Source organism: Diabrotica undecimpunctata, chromosome 6 (genome assembly GCF_040954645.1).
Source record: "Diabrotica undecimpunctata isolate CICGRU chromosome 6, icDiaUnde3, whole genome shotgun sequence".
NCBI lineage: Eukaryota > Metazoa > Arthropoda > Insecta > Coleoptera > Chrysomelidae > Diabrotica > Diabrotica undecimpunctata.
This window is the reverse complement of record NC_092808.1, coordinates 91747341-91773267: the sequence shown is the minus strand read 5'-3', so window position 1 is coordinate 91773267 and position 25927 is coordinate 91747341. Positions and strand designations below refer to the sequence as shown.

The following is a 25927-nucleotide window of genomic DNA, read 5'->3' as shown; positions in this document are numbered from 1 at the left end:
CACCAAGAGTTGCAAACTGCTAAATCTAACATGTGGCTGATGAAACAAATTGTCCACTTTTTTGTACGTGCTCGTGCCGGACAGACTGCCAACATTCTGTCAACAAAGTCAACTCCATCCATGAACTGATTGTAGTTCTTGATTACCTCATGTCTATTAACCATTTCGTATTCCATTTTACGTTTTGACCCTCTTCTGCATTGATCTAGGTTGTTAGCAGCATGGTATGTTTACAGAATCGTAACAGGTTTGTTGTCTAACCAGCGAGTTTTGGCAATGCTTCCATCACCTTGACCCTTCGTTTCAGATGTACCTCTTGGATTTTTCATGAACTGTTTTTCTGGAGAAAAGATACAATACCGAGGGACTCTCTTGTTACCAATCGTGCCTGTTGCGTGGCAACCTCTTTCTGGTAATACATCAGCAAGTTTTATTGTCGTAAAATAGCGATCGAAGTAATACCAACAGGATTTGGTTTTTCTGGGCAGTATTGACGAATTCTGCAATGACCGGTGAAAAGTATTATCATTTCATCTATACTTATATCATTAGATCTTATTTGAGCATGACTACCATTTAATATACTGTTAAACAGAGGTAAGACTTTCCAAATTTTGTTTACTCTTGTTGATCATAGATCAACAAAGATATTTATTTTATATATAGAATATAAAAAAAAATTATATATTAAATTTTATAATTTTTTATCATTTTTCATTATTTTTAATAATTTTTTTATAATTTTTTATAATTTTTTATATTTTTTTATAATTTTCTATAATTTTTTATAATTTTTTATAATTTTTTACACATTTTTATAATTTTTTTTTATTTATTTTTTATAATTTTTCATAATTTTTTATAATTTTTTCTGATTTTTTCTAATTTTTTATAATTATTTACAATTTCTTATAACTTTATTTAACTTTTGTTTAATTTTATTTAATTTTTAACTTTAGTCTTAGGGTATGGTCAAGGTTTATATTGTGCGACATCTACTTTACTATTTACACTTTGTTTTTCAAAACTGACTTAAGTTTTGTCTTACTAATACACAATTCATGACACACAGGTTTGTGTAGGGATTCGCTATCTCGCTATCTCTTCGGGTCTCGCCATTTTCGCTGCCAATATACAAACAAACTTTTTACAATTACAATATGACAAACTTATTACCAGTACCATTAATTTTACTTAATTTTTAATTCTATTTGATTTAATTTTATTTAATTTCTTTTATTTTATTTTATTTCATACAAATATTTTAAAATAGAATAAACCGAATCGACCCAGTCGCTCTCGAGTTGTTTTAAAAAATATATTATATAAGATTATAATCATTGTATATGTATGTGTTTTATGTATATTACGGTATACCGCAAGGTTTTTCGAGTTCAAGCCCGTGAAAATATCATACCAAGCGCTAAGAAGTATTCATGTCAAAAAAGAATTTTTTTTAATCCCAAAAATCGATTTTTTGCACTTATGCTGGTTTTATTTCACATCGACAATATACTGTACAACATAAACGGTTTGGCCAACATCTTAATATATTTCATGGGAAATACTATTTTCTATTCTTTCGCTTTATTTAAATTTAAATCATTGTAACGACCACCCGAAATAAAATTATAAAAGCAACTACAATCAAAACTAAAATAATTAATTAAATAAAAAATTTGGTTAATAAATACATATAAAAGTTACCGAAATCTTATACAGTTAAGATAAGTATCTTTCTTTCTACTATTTACGCACATCCGGTATAATTTATGTCCGAAAATAGTAGAATGTTTTTATGTAAAACCGCGCTTCCTCTAAAATTGGAGCGCATCAATCGACATGAAATGGAATATTACAACAATAAACACTGTTTTTTTACGGTTACGCTACAGGGCATTTCGTAAAACTATTCTACTTTGGAGCAATTAATCCAAATAAAGATATTTGATATCAAGTTTAAATATTTTTATGTATGTAGTTGATCTGGTTAATCTGTGTAATAAAACATTTCACTTAAAGTTATTAAGCAATTTTCAAAATGAAAGTCTTTATGAAAATGTATAAACAAGTATTTCACTAATATGCGATTATTTTGGCTTTGACGTAAACGGTCCGCTGTGCTGAGAAATTTAAAATTAAATTCTTCCATTATTTAAAGCACTATTAAAGACAAGCAAAAGTGCGGTTTTAACTGATAATCTATTTTATATTCATTTTAAAAAATATGCAGTTACTAGTTCAAAAATAAAAGAAAATTACAAATTATATTGTTTCTTAATTGTACTGGTAAGTATTTACTGATAATAATTACAATAATACTCAAAATTTTTCGTAATGAAAAAAATTAAAACAGGTTACCTTACAGTGTAATCAGTAATTAGATCCATACCCATAATCACCGTTATCGGTATCTTCCTTTAGGTTGTAAATAATGATTGGATTAATTGCTTTAATGTAATTTTCACGCATCCAGCATTCTTCTATTAACTAAATATTTTTGGTTTTTAATTCCTATCGGCTAATAGTAGTATTTTCGACTTGAAAGAATCCTGAGGGATTGAAATATTTTCATTCGTTCATGCGTTCATCATTCTTTTATTTTATGTACTGTCCAGGAATTTGTTGGTTGCTTATTTAAAATTTCTGAATGGTATGGGGCATTATCCAAAACTATAACAGATGGTTCACGTTAAGTTGGAACCAGTTTTTCTTTCAACCATTCCACAACCATATTCGTATTCATGTTATTTATCGTGATAATCGTGGATTTTGATTTTGACGAAAACACAAGATACGCTCCATCAATAAATCCCTGTTTTCCACCCGCATGCTATATGTCTCTTTCCCTTAGTATCCAAATTCATTTTATTCCACCTTTAGCAAAAATCTGCGTTGGGTCTAAATAAAGCGAATTCTTTTTAAAAATTATCTTCATATCTAAAATTATCTAAAAACTTCAGAGATTTACTCTGGAAATTTCGAATGCATTTCTGTCTTTTCACTTTCTTAACACAGTCTTTACAGAAACATGTTCTTTCTTTTTACGCATTTTATATATTAAGTCTGGAACTTCAAACTAACAACCCCCAGGAAGATCTTTAGTCTTAGGGTATGGTCTAAGTCTATTGTGCGACATATATTTCTCTATTTACGCTTAATCTGTTTTTCAAAACTCACTTGAATTTTGTCTCACTCAATAAGTCCTCGGCAGAATGCAGTAGAATCTGGTTATCCATATTATAATAGGAAGTTAATAAAAAGAAAATACCACTATTAGTAAGTCAGTCACATATCGAAGATACGTTATTTATGTTTTTAAATAAAACATATAAAATCAGAGTTTGGTGTTTATTGAGAGTACACTAAATGTAAGCCCAAATACTTATCATGTCGGGATAGTATTATGAGATTTTTTTTCCTGCTTTTTTCCTCATGATTTACTATGGAATCAGTAACAGGAGAATTTTACTGTCATTATGGTTGTCTTTTTAAAGGCGAATCACATGCTATGATTTTTTCTGACGGATATTCTCAAGTTAAAGTTACATTTCATGTAATCGAATAAACTATCGTATAATAAAGTCGCCCCAGGAACGCAACTCCAGCAATATTGGCAATATAATTTTCAAGTCGTCTTCTTTAAAATGTCTAATATATTAACAATTAAAATTACAAAATTATAAAAATTACAAAAAAAAAACAATTTTTTTTAAATTATTAATGTTTTGTATTTTAAGAACGATTTCCAAAGAGGAAATTGAAATGGTAATAAACTTATTGTGGCTTATTCCGACTAAAAATATTAATTGACTAATATAGTTCACCATATAATTATAGATTGATATAAGGTTGAATGCTCGAATAAATAAACTTTGATCAAATAAAAGCCAGATATCGAGCACAGTTTATTAATTAAATTTGCCCAAGTACTTTCGCTTCTTAGAACCTCTTCAGGGGCATTTCGTCAAGAGAATTCTCTTTCCTGATGCAAACCATAATGTACCTTCGCCTATTTAAAAAAAAAATTAAGTGTTTGTGCTTCTGTAGTGTAGTATAATGTACAATTTTATATTTATGACCTTCTGTGATTGTTGGATAGAACAAAATTGACGAAATGCCCTGAAGATGCTCTAGGAAGCGAAAGTAATTGGGCAATATTTAATTAATAAACTGTGCTCGATATCTGCCTTTTATTTGATCAAAGTTTAAATAATTATAGGTCACGAATTTACTACTAAGAGAAATTTATGAACGAGCATATAAACAAAACGGGCTTAATTCTGAATTAAGATAAACGCACTTCTCATAAGAACCAACATCATTAAAAAACCTCAGAGTTCTCCAATCTTCGCTCTAAAGTTTCATCTCTACTTTCTTCGCTCACCTTCCTCTCTAGATGTCGTGATAATAACTTGGTTCCCAATTTTCTTGTTCTAAAACATCACATTTCCTCTTCATCTTCTTCCCGAATTCTACATCAAGCCAGCCTATCTCTACTTCGTGAACGGATTCAACATATTCGAAAAACCCTTAATTTTCAATCCCAAAAACTTTTTAAGCTGCATCTTGAACTCTCCAGTATTCTTAGTGTCGATGATTGGTCACTTTTAGACCGCATTTCCTATCATCAAGCCAATAAAATCCTTCTTCTAAGCAACGAAACTCACAAAAAGAAATTCCAATCCCTTGTATCTAAGAAAAAATCACATTCCACCACTTCTACTTCTCTTTCACCTCTTACTAACACCGTCGTTAATCTTTCTTCTCACCAATTAACAAGTGCAGAAAGCAGTCTTCTATCTAAAGGTCTTAATTTTGCTATCACTCCTTCCAGAATTCCTACCGAAGAAATAGTTTCAAATGTGGAAGCGGCACTCCGCACAATTCCCAAAATTCCAGCCGACCGTTTTCGCTTTGACGTCGCTAAATGTCTTGATACAGCCAAAATCCCTACTTCCAATATATCTCGTGAGGAATTCATAGCTCTCAAAAATCTCCGTTCTCTTTCTGAGATAATAATCCTTCCTGCAGACAAAGGTAATGCCACAGTCATCCTGGATACTCCTTCCTACATAGAGAAAGTAAACGACTTACTTAGGGATACATCCTGTTATAACACAATTTCTCGAGACCCCACTACTAGAGTCGAACGCGAAATTTCCCATGCCATCAAACAATCTGATCTTTCCGATGATGTTAAGAAGTCCATAGTTCCGAAAAACTCCATCTGCCCCAGAATTTACGGTCTTCCCAAAATCCATAAAGACAACGTACCTCTTCGTCCTATTGTGACTACGATTAACTCTCCTACCTACAAACTCGCAAAGTACTTGTCGAATCAGTTTAAGACCTATACTGGTCGTACCTCTTCTTATGTCCGAAATTCCACACATTTCATCACCTTAATCTCCTCCCTCACGGTCGATCCCCAAGACATTCTCGTCAGTTTCGATGTATCATCCCTATTTACTAATATCCCCATACATGACTCTCTAGTTGTTCTGCGAGATCACTTGACCAAAGATAACAAGTCTTTGGTTTTGGCAGATCTTGCGGAAAAATGCCTCCTTTCAACATATTTTTCTTTTAGAGGCAATTTCTACAAACAAATATCTGGAACACCAATGGGTTCTCCCCATTCCCCTGTCATTGCTGAAATTTTCATGGAAGCCTTTGAGTCTTTAGCCCTAGAATCTTACCCCTTAAAACCAAAAGTCTGGTTCCGCTACGTTGATGATACATTTATCATCTGACCCCATGGTCAACATACCCTTTCTCCCTTCCTAGATCATCTTAACTCACAACATCCGAGTATAAAATTCACAATGGAAGTAGAAAATAATCGGTCCCTTCCCTTTCTCGATGTGTTAGTCACCTCCAAGCCCAATGGCCGATTGGGTCACTCTGTTTATAGAAAAAAGACTCACACGAATCGTTACCTACATGCTTCATCACACCAACATCCTGCCCAAAAGAATTCTGTGATCAACTCTCTCATCCATCGGGCCATTTCGATTTCTGAACCTGACAACCTTAGAGAAGAACTTGGCCATCTGCAAAAAACCCTTGTCGCCAACGGTTACTCCAAGTCCACAATTCAAAATATTACACACCGACATCTACATCCCCCTTTACACCCTAGGACGACAAATTCAGAATCTTCGGGTAATACTCCTGTGGCTTTTCTTCCGTATATTCGAAGTGTCACTGATAGGATTGGCAAAATTCTTCGCAAGGAAGGTATCAGGACTACTTTTCGACCACCCAAGAAAATCTCACAATATCTACCCTCTCCTAAGGACCCATTACCGCCCCTATCTTCCTGTGGTGTCTATTCTATTCCTTGTTCATGTGGACAAGTGTATATTGGCGAAACTGGTCGTTCCGTCAAAACTCGGATTCAAGAGCATCAAAGATGCATTCGATCAGGTCTTTTCTCCCATTCTGCAGTTGCAGAACACTGCCAAGAAACCGGTCATTCCATATTGTTCGAAAAAACTCATATTATTTCTAAGAGCCCCTTCTTTTATTCCAGGAAAATCCGCGAATCTCTAGAGATCCGAAAAAATCCACATAATATCAATCGAGAGGAAGGATACTACTTGTCTCCCATCTGGAATCCCAGTCTAGAGCCGCCGTCCGGTCCCGCTACCACGATGCAGCCACATGATTGGCCAGCGCGCGCTTCTTGACGTTCGCGCCACGGAGTGTGCCGATACGTCCCGACACGACAGGTCACCGCGACTATAAATAGAGCGGTAGCGGAGTAATCGTCGGATTCACTCCCTGCCTCTTGACGCGTTAGTGTTCTGAGCTGTTGGACGTGAATCCCTGTCCTGGCATTTGGTTTTCACCTCTGGCTGCGTTGAGTAGTTGAGTTACTGTGACCAAATGCCCATCTTGGTAGTTAGTATTCGCCTCTGGTTGCGTTGAGTAACTGAGTAACCATTGCTAACTACCCATCTTCCTGTCTTTTGTTTCTTTTTCTTTTTTGTTCTCCTGAAGAAGCTACATACAATTGTAGCGAAACGTCGAGATGAACCCACTTTTGGGTCACTCACAAATGACACGGTCCAAACCCGGAAGACGAATAAACTATAAATCATTAAAGTAAATGCGTCTGCTGTTGACGCCATCAAGAAATTATTGAGACAACTATGTCACTAACATTGTTAAAATTATTAAGGGTTAATTAAAATTTCTGTAGGAAATTTTGGGATAGGTAAAAATAACGAACGAGGGGACCATTTAATTGAATTTGCAAGTGAAGATTAGCTTGTAGTAATAAATAGTATTTTTGATCCTACTCTATGACGATTATATATCTGAAAAACTCTCAATATTCTCCAGATTATATGGAAAGAAACCAAATAGGATATATCCTTATTATCAAATGATCTAAAACTTAATAACAAATGATAAAGCGTAGGCTGGATTCAAGACAGAATCAAGGAAGGGTGCAACAACGGACTATTAATAAATGATAAATGGCTGAATAACATAATATGAAAACATTAGAAATGACACCATAGTCTTGCAGATAATTCGGATGATTTACAATTATTAGTGAATCGAATACCTAAAGTCGAAAGTAGATACGCTCTATATTATAATAATACATTGTTAAGTTTATAATAATTAGTAAACATTCAATCTTAAACTTCCAACTAATAATTGAAATTTGAATGAATCCTACGTATCCTAGGTTCAACGAGTTATTAACGCTGAATTCCTGCGAATAATGTGAAAGAAAGTTAAAATGCTTTTAACAATTAAAACTCGAAAATTAGAATATCTGGAACAAATTGTGTGAAATAAAAAACATTGCGGTCCTCCCCAATTCCTCTGAAGACATCTTCTTCCAAGAAGAGGGAATCTATATAAGAGGGATATCTATCTACCGGAGAGGGTATTTACTAGCAGCAAATTCTACGGGAATGGTTTAAGCCGACTACATACTACTGAGCCGCTCCGAACTGATCGGCAACGAATAGGTAGTATCATAAGATGCAGTGGATATAGCCACTAATTCGACATTTGACTCAGGATTCGATTACTATTCAGCTACTTCCCAAGTTTACCTGATTAACATTTTCACATAAGTTATTAAAGTGCCAAAAAGTTGAAACAGTAAAATATTAAGAACGTTATTTTTTTGTTTGTTAGTTTTAAGTTACTTATTAATATATATATATATATATATATATATATATATATATATATATATATATATATATATATATATATATATTCGGTTTTTTATAACGTCTTACGACGTTGTCCGACTCCCAAACGCCACTGTATTCTGTCTTGAGTTAGGTTTTCGTCCAGATTTCGAGCGCTAATCGCTTTCCTAACTCCCAGGTTCCAGCTCTGTGGTGGTCTTCCTCGTTTCCTCTTCTCTGGGGGTTGCCACATCATCGTTTTTTAGGCAATCTTTCGTCCCCCATTCGGCTCACATGCCCATACCATATGAGCTGTTTTCTCTCAATATCCTCAACTATAGCGCCCTCTATACCCATTTGTTGTTTTATAACTTCATTCCGTATTCTGTCAGCTCTTGATATTCTCATCGATCTTCTGATGGCATCCATTTCCGTGGCTTCGACCTTTTTCTTATATTTTTCGGTTATTCTCCATGTCTCAGCTCCACTTATTAATAATACCTAATGTAATATATACATTTTTAAATATGACATGACTGGGTACATCTTCACGACTACTATTTCAAACCAACATAGGTTAATTATCTAAAAGAGAAGTTGGTAATCACCCTGTAGGTAATACTTACTGGTATAAGAGTTAACATTCTTGTAATTTCCGTGAAGAGTTGAGCGGGCAGTTAGACGAGAAACTACCTAAGTTTATTATTGCTTCTCTTGTTTATATACATATCTATAGTGTATGAGTGTTCTTTATGTTATCAAATTGGGGAAGGATGTGATTAAGTGAACAACTAGGGATTTTAAATTATGTGTGTTGTTTTTAACGATTGAAAATCAATACGGTAATGTTATTATTTGTTTTATTTTTACTAGAAAATATTATATTTCAATATTATATTCAATATTTTCCTTTTAATTTCGAATGGATGAAAGGATAATAATATGATGGATGCTATTAAGTGAACAACTTGGTAAATGATCTGTTTCTCTTTACCGCAATATATTTTTACCACTCCCCAAGTTAATTTTAATGCCGAATACCATTATACAATTTTGACGACGCTTTAACACTATAATAACGGATGTGTAGATATCCCTTAGAATGTAAAAATGATTATTTTAATAATTTTAATTATTATAAAAGTAATTACAAGCTACGATATTTTCTTTAAAATTTTCCATAGTCACAAAATAAATTTCTGCAGTTTTCTTTCCTGGCAATGTTTTTGCTGTACTTTCGTCGCTTTCGATTGATGCTCAGAGATATCTGGTCTTTCAGGATAACTCTGGATTAACTGAAAATCATTTTATCTCGATGTAGTAAAAATGATCTAAATGCACCACGCAGCCGCAGAATGAAACCTCGCTGACGTATCTTGTCTGCTTCAGTGACTTGCTTGTCTATTATCCAATCATCTAGTATTAATAACGTTATCAGAAACATGCGTTGGCCATCTTCTAGCACAAAATTTAGTTGAATAAAGTCGTAATGCGGTTGAATACATGAACGCTATAGTTGGTACCATTATGAAATCTTTTTACCATCTATATTGATATCCAAAATTGGCTCAGGCTAGCGTAGCAATATATATTATGTAGCGGCAAGTTTAAGCGATATAAAGTAATTGTTATTGATTATATTTTTATCATCATCTTTAGCAGTTTTGAGTCTACTGCTGAACATAGTCCTTCCGTAAATAATTCAGTTGCATCCGATCTTGAGCACCTTGAATCCAGAATGCGCTTGTCGTCTTACCACTTTATTGGATGACGTCTGTGATTACAATAAGCATCGTTTTTCTAGGTCTTCACTCTAAAGTTTTCTTATTCCATCTTTCTGGCAACAAGTCCTGCCCAGTTCTATTTCAGCTTTGTAATTCTTTTAACTGCGTTCGTAACACCAGTTTTTCTCATAACTATTTGATTCGAAACTCTGGGGGATATATTTAATATTGACCTCTCCATTGCTTTCTGTGCCACTTTCTTTTTGATTACTTTTCTGGTAAGGGTCAATGTTTCTGATTCATACGTTAGAACTGGGAGTACAAAATGATTCTATTTAGGCACATGGAAATATCTGATCTAAAGACTTCCTTCAGTTTTCTAATGCCTACATTAGTCGTATTTCCCTGTTTAACTCTGTTGTTTGATTGTCTCTTCCCACTTAATATACCTATTATCGAAAAATATTCTAAAGAAGAAAAAATCTAGAAAATTTTTAATTTAAAGGAGACTTTGTGAGTTAAAATAAAAGATTTATTGCAAATTTAAGAGGCTTTAAAAAAAAGGCATTTTAAAAATGAGCTTCTTCTTTAATTATTCGTCAGCATCTTTGGCTCAGCAATCCTTTGTGGATCCTGGCCTGCTTTAAGATTCGTCACCATTCTGTTTGGTTTCTGATGACCTTTCCTCATCTTCTGATTTTTAATACCCCTAAGTAAGTGGATTCAATGAGCCCCATGCCCTTTAATTTGATCATGGATGAAATCATTAAAAGCGTTAACAAAGGAAGAGGGTACATAATGGAAAACAAAAAAATCAAAATACTCTGTTACGCAGACGACGCACATTTGATATCCCAAGATGGATATAGTCTGCAAAGACTGGTCCACAGATTTAATATAAGAGCAAAAGAATTTAATATGACAATCTCATCTCAGAAAACTACAACAATAGTAGTCAGCAAAGAACCAACCAGATGTAAAATAGAAATTGATGGCATCAGTATTGAACAAGTAATGGAAATAAAATACCTGGGAATTACACTCTCTAGCTATGGAGACCTGGACAAAGAAGTGAGAGATCAAGTAAATATATAGACTAGCAGGATGCCTTAATAACACTATATGGCCAAACAGACATATTAACACTAAAATGAACTCAAAAATTTATAAAGCCAGTGTAAGACCAATAATGACATATGCCTCAGAAACAAGACCCGACACAGTCACAACGAAAAGGCTACTGGAAATGGCAAAGATAAGGGTACTGAGAAGAACTATCGAAAATAGGCTGAGAGATCAAAAGAGAAGTGAAGATGTTAGAAGAAAATATAACGTACAGTATATAAATAAATGGACACAAAATAAAAAAAAATGGAATAACCACATAAGTAGCATGGAGAAGACCCGTGTCCTCAAAATAATAAGAGATAGTTCACCAATCGGCAGAAGAAGTATCGAACGACCACGCAAACGATGAAGTGACAACCTTCCATAGAGGTATTAATCCGCCAATGAACAAGCAGAATTGCTTATAAAGAGGAAGAAGAAGAAGACAAAGTAGGTTTCAACACTGTCTATGTTTCTGCCCCATATGTAAGACCGGCCTCAGCAGATTTTTGTATATATTACTTGAATTTTAGTTCCTTTTTGGATGTTTCTTGAGTGTAATTGTTTTTAGAGTGGACTCCATAGTTAATTTATTCGTTTTGTTGGTAGGAGTTACTAGCGAGCCAAGGTATATTAACGTGTCAACACGTTTAAAGATATGGCTTCCAAACACTGTTTCTCATTCCTCATTTACTATAGGATCCTTTCTAACCAATATTTACTTAGTTTTGTCTTTGTTAATGACTAGATCGACCTGCTTTGCCACCATTTCCAATTCTAGGAAATATTGCTGAAGGATTCTAGGAAACATGTAGCTTGTTGCCCTATAATGTTGATGTCATCATCGTATCAGAAGGGGTTTTATTTTTTGTTCTTTGCGATATTGTAAAAAAACTATACATAATATCGAAAAATATACGAAAGGTAAAAAAATCTAAAAAATAAATACTTTAAAGGATATTTTGTAGTTAAAATAAAAAAGTTCATGCAAATTTAAGAGAAAAATAAGCTTTTCTTTTAATTATTCATCATCATCTATGACTCGGCAATTCTTTGTGGATCTTGGCCTGCTCTAAGATTCGTCACCATTCGGTTCGGTTTTTAACGACCTGTGGCCATCTTCTGATTTTTAATACCCCTAAGTAGGTTTCAACCCAGTATAAACACCTAATTCGCGGCGTGCGTCTGCTTCTTCTTCCTATAGGTGCTTCTGTAGTTAGCTTTTTAGCAATCGTGTTGTCTAGCATTTGTATTGTGTGTCCAGTCAATCTTAGCATTTTACGTTCTAATATTCCAAAAAGTCTTCCATCTTTCTGCATTAGAGTCTTTGTTTCTACCCCATATGTAAGGAGTGTAATTGTTTTTTGAGTGGAGTCCATAGTATGCTTTATTTATAAGGTTTATTCGTCTTTTAATTTATTTGGTTGTTTTTTTGGTAGTAGACACTAGCGAGCCAAGGTATGTTAACGTGTCAACATGTTCAAAGATATGACTTCCAAACACAGTTTCTAGTTCCTCATTTGCTATAGGAACCTTAGTAACCAACATTTACTTGATTTTGTCTTTGTTGATGACTAGATCTGCTTTGCCACCATTTCCAATTCTAGAAAATATTGCTCAACATCTCGCTAGCTACGCCCTATTATGTCATCAGCGTATGCTGAGATTTCTATCGATCTATTGTAAATAGTACCTCCGTCTATAATTCGTGTGTCTCAGACTGCCTTTTCCAAGGCAATATTAAATAGGAGGCAAGCCAGGGTATCCACTTTTCTGAGTCCTTTCTTTATCTAGAAGGTTCTGAAATTCTCTCCCTGTATCATAAGACTGGCTTTTAAGGTATACAGTATTATTCTTGTTAATCGGATACATTTTTATGGTATACCAAACTGACTCATTTATTGGTATGGTACTGTTCTCTTGACACTATCGTATGCGGCCTTAAATAGGTGATTGGTTTTATTGTTAAATTCTAATGTGTCTCCACGACTTATCTTATTGAACAAATCTGGTCAATTGTTGATTTTTCTGTAGTAAATCCGGGTATTTTCCAATTATGTCCATTGTAGCCTTTCGTAGAGAATATTTGCTAGTATTTTGTAAGCAGTTGTTAACAGGGTTATGCCTCTGCAGTGACATTTAAGCTGGTTGTCTTTTTTATGTAACAGACAAATCACGACTTAAGCAAAGGAGTCAAAGTTTATGTAGTGTCTGTAGCAGGGCGTGGTTACCATTCTTGTAGAGCTTATTGAAAACTTGATCAATTCCTAATGATTTATTATTTTTAAGCTATTTTATTGATATAATTATTATTAAGTTCATTATTAACATCATACGAAACCTTTACAAATTTTGAGTTTAAATTCTTGAAATAGATGATGTACGAGAAATGACGTGATATCTGGGTCCTATGAGGAGAAAAGTATTTGTTATTAGAGATACAGGTTAAAATACAAGGAAAGAGGAGTACAAAAAGTAGTCGCATTGCCTGATTAAATAATTTGAGGAAGTGGTATAAATCCCGTTCTATATAGATTTATATAGAGCTTTAATATTAGAAGTAGAAATAGTCGTGATGATTACCAACCTTCTAACAGGAGACGATACCTTACGAAGAAGAAAATGATGAAAAATAAGCTCAATCAGTTCACAAGTTTTTGCAAAATTGTTTATTCAAATGTAATAAAAAAAAGACTTCTTTAAATAGAGATCCTTATAATTCAGTAAAAACTAAAATAATCAGTTATTATTATATATATATATATATATATATATATATATATATATATATATATATATATATATATATATATATATATATATATATATATATATAGTTCAGATCAGGTATTGTTCATAAGACCTACAAGTTTTAAACAATAACACTTCTTATAGTTGAAGTGGTATAAATCTAGTTCTATAGATTTATTAAGTGCTCCAATGTCAAAAGTAGAAATAGTCGTGATGATTACCAACCTCCTAACAGGGGACGATAGATACTTTAAGAAGAAAAAGATGATGAAAAATAAGCTCGATCGGTTCAGAAGTTTTTGCAAAATTGTGTATGCAAATTTAAAAAAAAAAAGGCATTTTTAAATAGCGATCCTCAGGATTCAGTACGAACTAAAATGATCAGTTATTGTCCAGTTCAGATCAGGTATTCTCCATAAGACCTACAAGTTTTAAACTATTAGACATCTAAATCCGTAAAATAGTTTCGAAATAAATTTTCGTTATGTATAAACAGATACATAGACGCTTTGTACGTGAAATTAAATCTTGACTGTCTTTTTCATAATGCTTGTTTACTTATCTTCTTATAGTTATAGACATCTTCTTATAGTTTAAAAAAGTGAGTCTTTTTTAAAATTTACTTCTAATTTACTCTTATTTAATAAATAACACATTTAATTCGTATCAAAGTTTTGGATATAAGTAGCAATAATAACCTTAAATATTAATTTTTATTTTTCTTCTGTAATAAGACTAACAATTTTATACTTCTTTCCAATTATTTTCATTGTTTTCTGTATCAGTTGTTTATTGGAGAAATCATTGCAATTAAAATATTTTGCAATAAACAGTTTATAGAATAAAATTAGAGCATATAAATATTTTAGCTGTAAATTATATACCTCAAAGAATTATCGCGCGTAGTTAATTGTAATGTCGTTTGTTTGAACATAAAGAAGAAAATGTGGAATTAATGAGGTCAAACAGTAATACCTCCTCGTTTATGAGTAATGCATGTCAAATTTAATAAAAATATTTCAACAACTCTTATAATTTTTGTTACAATATGAATTTTAAATTAATTTACCGCGTTAACATGTCTGTTACACATGGCTTGAGCAAAGCTACCATGAAATGTAACCTACTGGTAAAATATTCTGCAAACAATTTTCTCTAACCAGTTTCTTTATGATATCATTTCTATCAGTATGGATGACTTTCTCGCATTGCTAAATTTGCAATGTGTTAATTAATAAATTGATGGTATATATAAAAAGGTAAATAATTAAATTAACAAACTACATTTATCCTTTTTTCTCTTTCAAAGTTTTTTTAGATACCGTATAGACAGTTTTAAAAAGGTATATTCATTTATCTCCAAAAAACTATAAGAGGACATTCCAGGACATTTAAGAACGTATTAATTATACGCAGAGAAAAATGAAACATATTTTATTAGTAAACATTTTATAAGAGGTTCTTGTGAACAGATCAATGTGGCTATAGTACAGCAAAAAATTTTAATTGTTAATCTAAAATTGCAAAAATAAAACACCGCTTTTTAATTTCCACAAAATTCATATTAACCCCTTATTCAAATATTCTTGGTACCACACAAAAGCACAGATAGGTCAGATAAACAGAAGTATTTAAAAACAAAAAGCTGACTATACAGATAGTTTCGTATAACAAAAAAATTATCAATTAAACATATGACTTTTTGAAGGGTATAGGGGAAAAACCAAGATAGTCCAAAAATGAAAAAAATCCGGTTTACCTTTCCACACTTTCTGTTTGCCGTGTATTTATCTTGACAAATCGTCAACAACAAACATAGTCCTAAGATATTCAAGGTTTTATTTAGATCTAACTATTGCAGGGAAAACCAACATAGTCAACATGAAACATGGGAATAACCTACACAGTCCATAACATTCGTTATTACTCTCACGCAGGTCATCGCAGCTGTGTTTATTAATTGTTTTTTTGACACGTTTATTCAAGCTTGTTCGTTAAGAAGTGTTCAAGTCTTCAGTTTTAAGAGTTTTTGTTGAAAGTTTTAGTGTTTAAAATGTCTGACAGTGACGAGAATACACGTGTTAATCAAGAAAAATCAACGAAAAAGCTTAAAACACATGGTCGTCTTGCTAAGACGCTACGAGCCTCGAGCTTTGAAATCGGAGAAGACTGTCAGTGCAAGCGGTAGAAATACTTTTAGAATATTTCTATTGCCAAAAAAAAGTGATCTAATAAGACAATTTAATAATATTGGCCATTCAAAGCTCCTACAGCTACAATTATTAGAAATGGCAGTGCAGTAGAGGTACCAGTATATTTTAAAGCATTTCAATCACTGTTTAGAATTAAAGCCTTCCGATTACATACAATAAAAACATCTTTAAGAACAACTGGCAAGGCGCCGATCTATAGAAGGGCAAAGCATACCAATAGACCTCATAAGGTAGATCAACTCGTGAATTGTTATTGCAGTTTTTTGGCTCATTAAATGGACGTAATGCGCACTACAGTTTGAAAGACTCTAAGATATAAATATTAAAAAGCATCTTGAATTATTTTTGAATAAACATACCCATATTGAGATGTGTTACGAAACATTCAGGCAAATATTTGTGTCAGAGTTTAACATCTTCTTCAGTTACCCACGTACTAAAACGTGCTGTTTGTGTGACGAGCAAAGAGCCAAAATTATTGAGCTTAATGGTAAAACTGCCGTTTCAAAAGGTGATAACGAAAAAGTAAAGTTCGAGAACGATATCAAGAAGCTAGAATTTGAAAAGACACTCCATTTAACGAAGACCGATTGGTTTTATGAATTGAAAAGGCGTGGAAAAAACTGAAGCTAAAAAGTCGTCAACCCTAAAGGCTATCGCTATAGACTTCGGAAAAAATTTCCCTACTCCGCATATAACTTCTGCTGAACTGTATTTAAAAAGACAACTGTTATTTGAATATTCATATTTTGAAAAATTGTGTTTCAATCATGTACATGTACGACCAAACCATTGCAAAAAAGGTGTCAGATGACGTTGCCTCAATGCTTTATAATTTTTTTAACACCTACCTGGATCCTGCTGTTAAAAAATTGTATGTGTTTGCCGACTCTTGCGGAGGACAAAACAAAAATCACACTATCATCCAGTTCTTCCACTACGTAACTGCTACACTAAAAAGATTTGACACTATGACAATTACTTACCCAGTGCGTGGATATTCCTTTATGGAAGTTCTACAAAAAGAAATGTTCTTTTTCTATTCAGCAACTAAAATAGTTAATGTTGTTTTAAACAAAATGCAAAACCGTGGATCACAGGGAAACATATAACTGATCTGTCACGACGTCCCTAGTAAAAGATCAACGGAAGAACCAGAAGGAGAAATTAGAGTTACCCGATCTTCAAGAACCCAATCAGCTCTAAAAAAACTTATATGTACCTTTGCCCAAAGAAAAGTGTGCTGTTATAAAAGTTCTAATGAAATTTTGTGAAGAAGAGAGATCTAAAGGGTACTACAGCCAACTTTTTTCTGCCAATCAGTCTGAGTCACCATCTCAGCCCGATGATGTTATACATCGAAAAATGTTCGAAAATAACAAAAAAATAATATAAATAAAAACTTTTGATCTGTTCAGGGGAAGAAGTAACTCCTTTTATTTAAATAAATAATATCTAACTACGAAATAATAATTCAATCATAACGTTATTCCAGTTATTTTTAAAAAGTACATATCGAACTAAATTTATAAAAATATTTGACTTAAAAAGTAAAAAAGAATAGAATTTTTATTGTTTCAAATTTTGTTTTTTTTTCTGCTGAAAATATATATATTTTTGACTTAGTTGCTTTTTTCTCTATACCCTTCATTTGTTCAGAGTCTTCAGGCCTTGTTTTAATTTCCCAACTGCTTTTATACTCATATTGTTATGCATTTTTGACTTTTTTGTTTTCTTGACCTTCTCAATCATTGAAAAATCTCGATAAAAGGGCAAAAAACTATGGTCTGATAAATAACATTTTTGATTAATCTCAGTAAAATAACCATATTTTAGCCCGATCAAATAAAATAAAATTAAAATTTAATTAGGTACAGGTTGGAACTAAATTTATATCAAAGTTTTGGTAAAAACAAAAGAGTTTTTTAAGAAAGTATATGATTTATATAGATGGATCCTTGTTAAAATAATGAAAAATTGGTAATTTTTGCACATAATTTCCTTTTTTAACTATTGCGGTTATATATGTTTTTATGAAGTTCTTCTCGATTTTTTTTTCGCAAAGTTAAATGAAAAAGTTTTCATTTTCGACTTGCTATATAAAATTTGATCCTTTATTTATTTAAATAATTCTAAATAAAGCTTGAAAAAAAATACCTAAAGAATATTATTTGTATTATAAATAAGCACTATAAATATTTTATTTTACAGGAACAGTTGTGATACCAATATAAAGTGAAAAAAATTGGTTAAAAAATATTAAATAGATTATGAGATATTTAATTTGTTTATAACTTATTTTTTTAATAAAGTCGCAGTGATTAAAAATTTAGAAATTCTGGTTAGATATTCGTGTTTTTTTCATACATTTCACAATATTTTTTTCAGGCATTTAAAAAAAAATTCAAGGATCATTTTTTGCCGAGATAGCTTTTCCAGCTTTGAAAATTCGTAATTTGTTTATTTATCAATATTAACAATAAAAAATTAACGCATTCACGACCAACCGTCACACATGTGTGACGGTGAAGTTTTCGTAAGAACTGCTGACACATAAGTGTGACACCAAACTTGTGTGATGTAAAATAATTTTACCACGGTTTATCACAGTGGGTATAAATTTGGCCACAGTCCATCTGAACAATCCCTTTTTCATACGCTGTGGCTGGGTTCTGATCTCGACGTTTAAAAAAAGAAGAAATAACCTATAAATTTATAGCACATATGCAGATTATTGAAGTAAACAAGAACTTCTGGACCGAAACGTCAAAAGTTTGAATCTTTCTAGCGCGTAGAAACAACAGTTTCGATATACAACGTAATATACTACAATTTTTACTGGCTGGGTTAAAGAAATTTCAGACAAGAGTCTTAAGAGAGAGATAATTAATCTACTTTTATATAACTCTTCTAGAGCATTGGTAAGTCTTTTCCATTACATATTTTTTCTATATTAGTAAAATTTTGATCAGCTACTGATATGTCACCGCATGGCGGCAAGAAAAAGCCACCTGATCTCCAAGCGATCAATAATGAAAACGATAATATGGATATTTCGAATAATGAAAATAATACAATAATAAATGATAAGTCTGATAATGAAAAAAAAAATAAATTTAATCAAAGCGACAACAGATACAAGAATAATGCTGTAGGGCCATACTTAGTTGTAGTAGAAGGAATCGAGAAAAAATTCAAAATAGGCAAGTATAATCATTTACAAATAGCAAATGACCTCTTCAATTTAAATTTAAAAGATATCTTGGAGGTTAAAATCAAAGGTATAAATAAAATTGGTGTTTCTTTCGCAAACAGCGAAGCGGCTAACAATTTTATTAATAACGCTATCAATCTTAAAGATAAATATAAAATATATATTCCATATAATCAAATAACATGTAAGGGCATCATCAGAGATGTTAACCCGTCACTAACCGAAGATCAAATCAAAAAATCATTAATCTCACCCTTCGATGTTATAGACATCAAAAGACTAAACAGGAAAATTATTAAAGATGATAACTCGGTTGAATATGCTCCTACAGGCACAATACTTATAACTTTTGATGGTAAGATATTGCCAAGAGAAATAAAAATTAGTTATCTTAAATTCAACATTATTCCATATGTGTCGAGAGTCACACAATGTTATAAATGTTTGATATATGGTCATACCAGGACTCTTTGCAGAACTAAACCAAAATGTCATAATTGTGGACAACAGGTGGAAGAGGGTGAATTAGAGTCACATCTAGAGGCAAAATGCCTAACGATGTGTATATATTGTAAGAGTCCTGAGCATAACTCAGTTAATAAAAAGTGTCCTGAATATACCAGACAAACAGAAATTAAAAAGTTAATGGCATATGAAAACTTATCATTTTATGAAGCTGCACAACTAGCACCAAAAAATTATTTAAATAAAGACTATAGAAAAGAAGATAGTCAATACCATCCGGCTAACTTCCCAAGTATAAAACCAAAACAAAATACAGAAAACAACAGTATTAATATTAATCAAAGAAGAACCACAGCAAGTCAGTGCATAAATTCTAAAAGGAGTTACGTTTCTGCAGCCAAATCAACGGGAACAATAAAGAAAAGAAATATTTCATATGATAAAACTATACATGAATCGCAATTAATAAATCAAAATGGTAGATTATCTCAACTAAATAGTACAGTTCAAATTAATGACACTCCATCTATATCTGGTATTAATAACAACAATTTAAAACATAATTTTAATAAATCAACGCCTGTTAGTGCATCGCAAAATTACTGTAATACAATAGATGATTTATACAGAAAATTTACAAATATGAATAAAGAAGAACAAATTAAAATTAGAGAATTAATATTAACATATTCAGAACTCAACAAATCAGTTCCTGATCTAGACGATCAGGACAAATATTATTAAAAAAATAAAACAAATTATGAGTTATACCAACAACTCACTTAAAAACATTAGTTTGATGCAATGGAACATGAATGGCTTTCAATCCAATAATTACAACCTGAATATCTTGATAACAGAACATTCTCCTGATATCATTATGTTAAATGAAACCAAACTTAAACCTCATCAAATATGTCGAATCAAAGGTTATGATGTAATTAGGGAAGATATAGAAAATGGAGCAGGAGGTATTGCCACACTCATTAAAAATAATCTAATTTACAGTAGGGTTAATTTAGACTCCAAATGGCAAAGCCCTAACTTTAGATATATAGCTATCAAAATAGATAAATATACAATTATAAACATTTACTCAAACCCAAAAAATAAATTATCATATAATTTTTTTGAATATATATATAATAATTGGAACAATGTGCTCATTATGGGAGACTTGAATGCACATCACCCATGTTGGGGTAGTCAAGTAAGTAATAGAAATGGTAACCTTTTATTAAAAATCTTTGACGAGTTTAATTATATATACTTAAATGATGGAAGAAGCACTAGAATTCATACCCCACTAGAGGGATCCAGCCCTGTAGATCTATCATTTGTATCTGACTCTCTAGCAATACAATGTACATGGAATGTCTTGAAAGATTGTGGTAGTAGCGATCATTTTCCTACAATTATTCTAATGAAAATTAACTATAGTGAAGGAAAAAGCATTACAACCAATAAAAACTTAAATTTTAGAAACAACATTAGAGAAATTGATTGGAACAAGTATAGTAAATACATAGAAGAACATTTAAATATAGAAAATCAATCCTATAACCACTTCACAAGTATAATTAACCAAGCAGTAGAAATTGCTATCTCAAATAAACAAGGCAGAGGCATAAGAAAACTGCAATATCAAAAAAGAGTACCTTGGTGGGACCAGGAATGCACTGAAATAATAAATAAAAGAAAAGAAGCGTTAAAGGAATTTAAAAATAATTTTAATCTTAGTAATTATATCAATGCAAAACACATAATGGCTAAATCAAAACGACTTCTAAAAACAATAAAGAAGCAAAAGTTTATGGAATATTGCGGGAGTATTAATAGAAACGTAGACATCAGCTCTATTTGGCAAACTATAAGAAAATTTAAAAATGCATTCTCTCAACCTTCAAACAATAAACTTCCCAATGAAAAAATAAGTTATGAAATATTAACTAACCTTTCAGTAACTAATATTGAACCGGATTTTGAATTACAGACCATTGATCACTTGTCTAGTGAATTCAATCTCACGGAATTAAAAAATAGTCTATTTTTAAAGAAAAACACATCACCAGGCCTTGATAATATTAACTTTAATATGTTAAAACATTTACCTGAAATAGGGCTAATATGGCTACTAAATTTATACAACAAGGTTAAAGAAGGTGAACTGATTCCCAATGAGTGGAAAACTCAGATTATTATAAGTATTCCTAAGAACAACAAAATTCAAAATTATAATTTAAGAGCAGAAAATTATAGAGCTCTGGGACTTTCATCATGTGTAGTAAAACTACTGGAATCAATGATTAAAAATAGGCTGGATTGGATCGTGGAAAATCAAAAAACATTTAGCCAATTTCAAGTAGGATTTAGAAAAGGTATGGGAGTTAACGATAATTTAAATTATTTAAATACTTATGTTCAATTGGCTTTCTCACAAAACCAATATGTAAATGCTACTTTCTTAGATATTAAAGCAGCTTTCGATCATGTGAATATTTACATACTATACAGACTTCTTAATAATCTTCATATTCCAGTAGACATCAATAACCTTATATTTCAATTCTTAAACAATAGGACTCTCTATGTTAAAAATCATTATCACGAAATGGTTGGACCATCGCATACTACACAAGGTCTAATACAAGGCTCACCTTTAAGCCCAATATTATTCAATATTTATCTTAAAAATATATACACAATAATACCTGAAAATTGTGTACTTCTGTCATATGCAGATGATCTAATTATCTTAACAAAAGGTAGTAATTTTAACCATATAGCAAATCAGGTAAACTTTATCTTATATGAATTATCCAAATGGTTTGATACACATAATCTTAAACTATCCTCATCAAAATGCGAGACTTTGTGGTTTAAAATGAACCGTCCTATTAGTAATCCACCAGATATAAAAATTAATGACTATATAATCCCTAATGTTCTGTCGAAAAAATATTTAGGTATAATATTTAAGCACAATCTAAATTGGTCAGACCAAATAGATAACATGATTAATAAAGCCCAAAAGGGCATTAATATAATACGTGCTCTTTGTAGAGTATGGTGGGGATCAGACCCAAAAACACTAAAATTAATATATAATGGCTTGATACAATCACAATTAGATTATGGCGCTAGTATAATTAATAACTTCTCTCAACAAAATTTTATGAAATTAAACCGAATACAATTCCAAGCTTTGAGAACAACACATGGGATGATGAAATCTACTCCCACTAATGTCATTTTAGCAGAAAGTGCAACTATCGATCTACACCATAGATTTAAATGGATTGCCACGAAATACATAGCAAAGATTAGCACAACTCCAAATCACTCATTATTAAATATGCTTCTAGACTTAAAAAAATATCATGGTTATCAACAAGGATATTGGAAGGGAAAAAATCCAACATATTTGATTGACGCTCTAACAGAAGTTAAAAAGTTTTTACCATCAATGAACACAAGTGACATACCAGCCTGCTACTCAAATGAATATGATATCTACACTTATAATATACCAATTATAAAAACATTATTAAAAAAAAATAGTTCCCATAACCTTTGGGAATATTACAATTTTGTAAATTCGTATTACTATAATTACATACAAATATTTACAGATGCTTCAAAAAAACAAAAAAATCAAAACCTTGAGGAAGCCAAAACGGGCATAGGAATACACATACCTAGTATAAATTATTCCTTTTCTGAAAAAATTCCTTCACTTATTAATATCTGTACAGCAGAAATAATAGCTATTCAAAAGGGTCTAATGATTTGTGAGGAAAAAAGTTTTGATAAAGCTATAATATTTACGGACTCAAAGAGCGCTATAGACAACATTAATAACAATATGATAACTGCAACAAAAGATTACAGAGTCTTGCAAGTTAAAAAGAAACTATACTATTTAAATAAATATGGAAAAGATATTAGATTATGTTGGATTCCTGGACATAATGATATCAAGGGAAATGAAATAGCTGACAAACTGGCAAAGATTGGGGCTGAATTAAATATTCCTGCTAAAATTCGATTAAGTAACTTGGATATCATGCCATTATTAAAAAATAAAATATGTTCTATGCATCAAAATAATTGGTTAAATTCTTTTCAATATAAAGGCAAGTGGTATAACAACATACAAAATTTTTTTCCTAATAAACCATGGTTTGACACAATCCCATACATAGATAGGCGGCATATTACTACCATTATTAGAATGAGGAGTGGTCATTGCCTGACAGGAGTACATTTATATAAAATCAACATTCGCGATAACCCATACTGTGAATGTGGGCAAATGGATACACTAGAACACATATTTTGGGAATGCCCAATAAACAAAATAAAAGATTATGATGTCTATCAGGAGCTGATCAAAATTTATATTAAAACCCCAATTAACATACCAATGCTTCTATGCGAGATTAACCCTAAAATTATCAAAATTCTTATCAGATTCCTACAGATCAACCATATAAAATTATAACCTTAATAATAACCTATCCAATATTAACATTTAAACCAACGATAAGAAAATAGAAAACATAAATAAAATGTAGATTTGTAGAAAAAAAATGTCTATATGTCAATGATAATTGATAATAGGGCATGAGATATTCTCAGACTCACGACAGTGGCCCAAAAATTAACAAAACAAATGTACTGGCTGATTATTCAGAAGAATAAAAGCCAAAAATAAGAAGAAGAAGAAGAAGAAGCACATATGCAAACGTCAAATACGAAAAGTGTCGTTATTGTGTATAATTTAGACAGGTAATATAAGTATGTAACTTATTTATACACGGTGTAATTCCTTATTACTTATTTCAGACGTATTAACAATGTCAAAACGACATCTAAGTACACGAGATCTTCAATTAGAGGTCGAGATGACTAGTAGGGAAGTAAGTGAGTACAAAAATACCGAAAATATTGAATATTAATTCGAGGAGGACCATAATGATGAAATATTTTATTCTAGTGGAAGTAAATATTCTCCTTCTCATTCTGGAAGAGATACTGAGGATACTAGCAATGGTGGTGGTGGGTCGAACAATAATGACGGTGAGTCAAGTAATGATGAGGGCGAAGCGAACGATACAAACGAAAATGTGGTACAAAGAAATGATGAGGCGGACTGGCTTGATGTAGAGGAAGATATTGAGATACATCAGTTTACTGAACAAGAATATATAAAAGTAGAAATTCCTGTTGACGCAACACCTATACAATATTTTTCATTACTATTTGATGAAGAGCTTTTGGTAAAAATCGTAGAGTGGACAAACCGCAGAGCTGCTTCACGTAAAGAAAACCCTAATTTAAAAAAATATCCCTTTTAAGATGCTGGATAGATATAAATATTGACGACTTAAAAAATTTTTGGCTCTCTGCATATTAATGGGAAACATAAAACTTCCCTACTTACGTTTATACTGGAGTACAGATCCATTACATCACTTTTCAATATTTTTAAAAACTATGCCCAGATCAAAGTTTGAAGCTATTCTTCAAAATATTACTTTTTACAAGCCGGAAGACGTAGAAGTTCAAAATCGACAAAATTAAAAACGTTACGAGTCATATTATAAATAATATCTCTAAAGTTTACTATCCAGGAGAGAACTTAAGTCTTGACGAAGCTTTCTTACAGTGGAGAGGTCGGTTAATATTTCGACAGTATATGCCGAAAAAAACTAGTAAATAAGGAATAAAAATTTATGAGATTACTAGCTCTGATGGATTTTTACTAAATTTCCTAATCTACAGCGGCAAGGGGACAGTAGTAAATGAAAATGGGCATGTGTTTGAAAGAGTTAACAGGCTTGTTACTGAATATTTAGAAAAGAGGCATACTATATACATGGACAATTATTACAACAGCTATGAGCTTGCCAAGTTTTTACATGAAAAGAAGAACTACGTTTGTGGAATATTAAGAAAAAATAAAAAAAGTAACCCAAACAGTGTTATTACAAAAAAATTAAAGAAAGGAGAAGTTGTATTGCAAATAAGAGGTCCAATCAGAGTATTAAAATGGAAAAATAATAGAAATGGAATAATGATTTCATCCAAGCATGGTTCGGAAATGGTTGAAGTTGAAAATCGTAGAGGCTAGAAAAAATTGAAGCCAGTAATGATACGTGACTACAATTCCTTTATGTCGGGAAAGTTTTCTTTCACTTAGTAAATATTTGCATGTGGAATGGCAACTGGTTGTTGAATAAAAATAGAAACAAGTCAAAGAAAACAAAAATGTCGTACCTT

At 31.7% G+C, this 25927-nt stretch overlaps 2 protein-coding genes across 2 annotated transcripts in view; one reads left to right on the top strand and one right to left on the bottom strand.

The window, feature by feature from the left end:
• LOC140443550 (coiled-coil domain-containing protein AGAP005037) overlaps window positions 1–25927 on the bottom strand; it is a 1206743-nt gene that overhangs the window by 197315 nt on the left and 983501 nt on the right. The window lies entirely within an intron of this gene.
• Window positions 8834–25927, top strand: part of LOC140443553 (C-reactive protein 1.1-like) — a 47665-nt gene continuing 30571 nt past the window's right edge. Inside the window, exon 1 of the mRNA XM_072534870.1 lies at window positions 8834–9010. The gene's annotated coding sequence lies outside the window, so the exon portion shown is untranslated. The remainder of the gene's footprint in view (window positions 9011–25927) is intronic.